The sequence below is a fragment of the Chiloscyllium plagiosum genome, unplaced genomic scaffold (genome assembly GCF_037043375.1).
Source record: "Chiloscyllium plagiosum isolate Xiang-an unplaced genomic scaffold, Cpla_swu_hap1 HiC_scaffold_38, whole genome shotgun sequence".
In the NCBI taxonomy this organism is placed as follows: domain Eukaryota; kingdom Metazoa; phylum Chordata; class Chondrichthyes; order Orectolobiformes; family Hemiscylliidae; genus Chiloscyllium; species Chiloscyllium plagiosum.
This window is the reverse complement of record NW_028270176.1, coordinates 9,101,838-9,107,679: the sequence shown is the minus strand read 5'-3', so window position 1 is coordinate 9,107,679 and position 5,842 is coordinate 9,101,838.

Here is a 5,842-nt window from a genome sequence, read left to right as displayed (position 1 = left end):
GGGAAGGTGCCAGGTGTGATGGGAGAGGTGTTAGGTGTGATGGGAGAGGTGTTAGGTGTGATGGGAAGGTGCTGGGTGTGATGGGAAGGTGCCGGGTGTGATGGGAGAGGTGTTAGGTGTGATGGGAAGGTGCCGGGTGTGATGGGAGAGGTGTTAGGTGTGATGGGAAGGTGCTGGGTGTGATGGGAAGGTGCCGGGTGTGATGGGAGAGGTGTTAGGTGTGATGGGAAGGTGCCGGGTGTGATGGGAGAGGTGTTAGGTGTGATGGGAAGGTGCCAGGTGTGATGGGAAGGTGCCGGGTGTGATGGGAGAGGTGTTTGGTGTGATGGGAAGGTGCTGTGTGTAATGGGAGAGGTGTTAGGTGTGATGGGAAGGTGCCGCGTGTGATGGGAGAGGTGTTAGGTGTGATGGGAAGGTGCCGGGTGTGATGGGAGAGGTGTTAGGTGTGATGGGAGATGTGTTAGGTGTGATGGGAGAGGTGCCGGGTGTGATGGGAAGGTGCCAGGTGTGATGGGAGAGGTGTTAGGTGTGATGGGAGAGGTGTTAGGTGTGATGGGAAGGTGCCGGGTGTGATGGGAGAGGTGTTAGGTGTGATGGGAAGGTGCCAGGTGTGATGGGAAGGTGCCGGGTGTGATGGGAGAGGTGTTAGGTGTGATGGGAAGGTGCTGTGTGTGATGGGAGAGGTGTTAGGTGTGATGGGAAGGTGCCGGGTGTGATGGGAGAGGTGTTAGGTGTGATGGGAAGGTGCCGGGTGTGATGGGAGAGGTGTTAGGTGTGATGGGAGAGGTGTTAGGTGTGATGGGAGAGGTGTAAGGTGTGATGGGAAGGTGCCCGGTGTGATGGGAAGGTGCCATGTGTGATGGGAGAGGTGTTAGGTGTGATGGGAAGGTGCCGGGTGTGATGGGAGAGGTGTTAGGTGTGATGGGAAGGTGCCGGGTGTGATGGGAGAGGTGTTAGGTGTGATGGGAAGGTGCTGGGTGTGATGGGAAGGTGCCGGGTGTGATGGGAAGGTGCCGGGTGTGATGGGAGAGGTGTTAGGTGTGATGGGAAGGTGCTGGGTGTGATGGGAGAGGTGTTAGGTGTGATGGGAAGGTGCTGGGTGTGATGGGAGAGGTGTTAGATGTGATGGGAAGGTGCCGGGTGTGATGGGAGAGGTGTTAGGTGTGATGGGAAGGTGCCGGGTGTGATGGGAGAGGTGTTAAGTGTGATGGGAAGGTGCCGGGTGTGATGGGAGAGGTGCCGGGTGTGATGGGAGAGGTGTTAGATGTGATGGGAAGGTGCTGTGTGTGATGGGAGAGGTGTTAGGTATGATGGGAAGGTGCCGGGTGTGATGGGAAGGTGCCGGGTGTGATGGGAGAGGTGTTAGGTGTGATGGGAAGGTGCTGGGTGTGATGGGAGAGGTGTTAGATGTGATGGGAAGGTGCTGTGTGTGATGGGAGAGGTGTTAGGTATGATGGGAAGGTGCCGGGTGTGATGGGAAGGTGCCGGGTGTGATGGGAAGGTGCCATGTGTGATGGGAGAGGTGTTAGTTATGGTGGGAAGGTGTTAGGTGTGATGGGAGAGGTGTTAGGTGTGATGGGAAGGTGCCGGGTGTGATGGGAAGGTGCCGGCTGTGATGGGAGAGGTGTTAGGTGTGTTGGGGAGGCGCCATGTGTGATGGGAAGGTGTTAGGTGTGATGGGAGAGGTGTTAGGTGTGATGGGAAGGTGCCGGGTGTGATGGGAGAGGTGTTAGGTGTGATGGGAAGGTGCCAGGTGTGATGGGAGAGGTGTTAGGTGTGATGGGAGAGGTGTTAGGTGTGATGGGAAGGTGCCGGGTGTGATGGGAGAGGTGTTAGGTGTGATGGGAGAGATGTTAGGTGTGATGGGAAGGTGCCGGGTGTGATGGGAGAGGTGTTAGGTGTGATGGGAAGATGCCGGGTGTGATGGGAGAGGTGTTAGGTGTGATGGGAAGGTGCCAGGTGTGATGGGAAGGTGCCGGGTGTGATGGGAGAGGTGTTAGGTGTGATGGGAAGGTGCTGTGTGTGATGGGAGAGGTGTTAGGTGTGATGGGAGAGGTGTTAGGTGTGATGGGAAGGTGCCGGGTGTGATGGGAGAGGTGTTAGGTGTGATGGGAGAGGTGTTAGGTGTGATGGGAAGGTGCCGGGTGTGATGGGAGAGGTGTTAGGTGTGATGGGAGAGGAGTTAGGTGTGATGGGAAGGTGCCGGGTGTGATGGGAGAGGTGTTAGGTGTGATGGGAGAGGTGTTAGGTGTGATGGGAGAGGTGTTAGGTGTGATGGGAAGGTGCCGGGTGTGATGGGAGAGGTGTTAGGTGTGATGGGAGAGGTGTTAGGTGTGATGGGAAGGTGCCGGGTGTGATGGGAGAGGTGTCAGGTGTGATGGGAAGATGCCGGGTGTGATGGGAGAGGTGTTAGGTGTGATGGGAAGGTGCCAGGTGTGATGGGAAGGTGCCGGGTGTGATGGGAGAGGTGTTAGGTGTGATGGGAAGGTGCTGTGTGTGATGGGAGAGGTGTTTGGTGTGATGGGAAGGTGCCGGGTGTGATGGGAGAGGTGTTAGGTGTGATGGGAAGGTGCCGGGTGTGATGGGAGAGGTGTTAGGTGTGATGGGAGAGGTGCCGGGTGTGATGGGAAGGTGCCAGGTGTGATGGGAGAGGTGTTAGGTGTGATGGGAGAGGTGTTAGGTGTGATGGGAGAGGTGTTAGGTGTGATGGGAAGGTGCCGGGTGTGATGGGAGAGGTGTTAGGTGTGATGGGAAGGTGCCAGGTGTGATGGGAAGGTGCCGGGTGTGATGGGAGAGGTGTTAGGTGTGATGGGAAGGTGCTGTGTGTGATGGGAGAGGTGTTAGGTGTGATGGGAAGGTGCCGGGTGTGATGGGAGAGGTGTTAGGTGTGATGGGAAGGTGCCGGGTGTGATGGGAGAGGTGTTAGGTGTGATGGGAAGGTGCCGGGTATGATAGGAGAGGTGTTAGGTGTGATGGGAGAGGTGTTAGGTGTGATGGGAGAGGTGCCGGGTGTGATGGGAAGGTGCCGGGTGTGATGGGAGAGGTGTTAGGTGTGATGGGAGAGGTGTTAGGTGTGATGGGAAGGTGCCCGGTGTGATGGGAAGGTGCCATGTGTGATGGGAGAGGTGTTAGGTGTGATGGGAAGGTGCCGGGTGTGATGGGAAGGTGCCGGGTGTGATGGGAGAGGTGTTAGGTGTGATGGGAAGGTGCCGGGTGTGATGGGAGAGGTGTTAGGTGTGATGGGAAGGTGCCAGGTGTGATGGGAAGGTGCCGGGTGTGATGGGAGAGATGTTAGGTGTGATGGGAAGGTGCTGTGTGTGATGGGAGAGGTGTTAGGTGTGATGGGAAGGTGCTGGGTGTGATGGGAGAGGTGTTAAGTGTGATGGGAAGGTGCCGGGTGTGATGGGAAGGTGCCGGGTGTGATGGGAGAGGTGTTATGTGTGATGGGAGAGGTGTTAGGTGTGATGGGAGAGGTGCCGGGTGTGATGGGAAGGTGCCAGGTGTGATGGGAGAGGTGTTAGGTGTGATGGGAGAGGTGTTAGGTGTGATGGGAAGGTGCCGGGTGTGATGGGAGAGGTGTTAGGTGTGATGGGAAGGTGTTAGGTGTGATGGGAGAGGTGTTAGGTGTGATGGGAAGGTGTTAGGTGTGATGGGAGAGGTGTTAGGTGTGATGCGAAGGTGTTAGGTGTGATGGGAGAGGTGTTAGGTGTGATGCGAAGGTGCCGGGTGTGATGGGAAGGTGCCAGGTGTGATGGGGGAGGTGTTAGGTGTGATGGGAAGGTGCCGGGTGTGATGGGAGAGGTGCCGGGTGTGATGGGAGAGGTGTTAGGTGTGATGGGAAGGTGCTGGGTGTAATGGGAGAGGTGTTAGGTGTGATGGGAGAGGTGTTAGGTGTGATGGGAAGGTGCCCGGTGTGATGGGAAGGTGCCATGTGTGATGGGAGAGGTGTTAGGTGTGATGGGAAGGTGCCGGGTGTGATGGGAGAGGTGCCGGGTGTGATGGGAGAGGTGTTAGGTGTGATGGGAAGGTGCTGGGTGTAATGGGAGAGGTGTTAGGTGTGATGGGAAGGTGCCGGGTGTGATGGGAGAGGTGTTAGGTGTGATGGGAAGGTGCCGGGTGTGATGGGAGAGGTGTTAGGTGTGATGGGAAGGTGCCGGGTGTGATGGGAGAGGTGTTAGATGTGATGGGAAGGTGCTGTGTGTGATGGGAGAGGTGTTAGGTGTGATGGGAAGGTGCCGGGTGTGATGGGAAGGTGTCGGGTGTGATGGGAAGGTGCCATGTGTGATGGGAGAGGTGTTAGTTGTGATGGGAGAGGTGTTAGGTGTGATGGGAGAGGTGTTAGGTGTGATGGGGAGGCGCCGTGTGTGATGGGAAGGTGTTAGGTGTGATGGGAGAGGTGTTAGGTGTGATGGGAAGGTGCTGTGTGTGATGGGGAGGTGCCGGCTGTGATGGGAGAGGTGTTAGGTGTGATGGGATGGTGCCGGGTGTGATGGGAAGGTGCCATGTGTGATGGGAGAGGTTTTAGGTGTGATGGGAAGGTGCTGGGTGTGATGGGAAGGTGCCGGGTGTGATGGGAGAGGTGTTAGGTGTGATGGGAAGGTGCCGGGTGTGATGGGAGAGGTGTTAGGTGTGATGGGAAGGTGCCGGGTGTGATGGGAGAGGTGTTAGGTGTGATGGGAAGGTGCCAGGTGTGATGGGAAGGTGCCGGGTGTGATGGGAGAGGTGTTAGGTGTGATGGGAAGGTGCTGTGTGTGATGGGAGAGGTGTTAGGTGTGATGGGAAGGTTCCGGGTGTGATGGGAGAGGTGTTAGGTGTGATGGGAAGGTGCTGTGTGTGATGGGAGAGGTGTTAGGTGTGATGGGAAGGTGCCGGGTGTGATGGGAGAGGTGTTAGGTGTGATGGGAGAGGAGTTAGGTGTGATGGGAAGGTGCCGGGTGTGATGGGAGAGGTGTTAGGTGTGATGGGAGAGGTGTTAGGTGTGATGGGAGAGGTGTTAGGTGTGATGGGAAGGTGCCGGGTGTGATGGGAGAGGTGTTAGGTGTGATGGGAGAGGTGTTAGGTGTGATGGGAAGGTGCCGGGTGTGATGAGAGAGGTGTCAGGTGTGATGGGAAGATGCCGGGTGTGATGGGAGAGGTGTTAGGTGTGATGGGAGAGGAGTTAGGTGTGATGGGAAGGTGCCGGGTGTGATGGGAGAGGTGTTAGGTGTGATGGGAGAGGTGTTAGGTGTGATGGGAGAGGTGTTAGGTGTGATGGGAAGGTGCCGGGTGTGATGGGAGAGGTGTTAGGTGTGATGGGAGAGGTGTTAGGTGTGATGGGAAGGTGCCGGGTGTGATGAGAGAGGTGTCAGGTGTGATGGGAAGATGCCGGGTGTGATGGGAGAGGTGTTAGGTGTGATGGGAAGGTGCCAGGTGTGATGGGAAGGTGCCGGGTGTGATGGGAGAGGTGTTAGGTGTGATGGGAAGGTGCTGTGTGTGATGGGAGAGGTGTTAGGTGTGATGGGAAGGTGCCGGGTGTGATGGGAGAGGTGTTAGGTGTGATGGGAAGGTGCCGGGTGTGATGGGAGAGGTGTTAGGTGTGATGGGAGAGGTGCCGGGTGTGATGGGAAGGTGCCAGGTGTGATGGGAGAGGTGTTAGGTGTGATGGGAGAGGTGTTAGGTGTGATGGGAGAGGTGTTAGGTGTGATGGGAAGGTGCCGGGTGTGATGGGAGAGGTGTTAGGTGTGATGGGAAGGTGCCAGGTGTGATGGGAAGGTGCCGGGTGTGATGGGAGAGGTGTTAGGTCTGATGGGAAGGTGCTGTGTGTGATGGGAGAGGTGTTAGGTGTGATGGGAAGGTGCCGGGT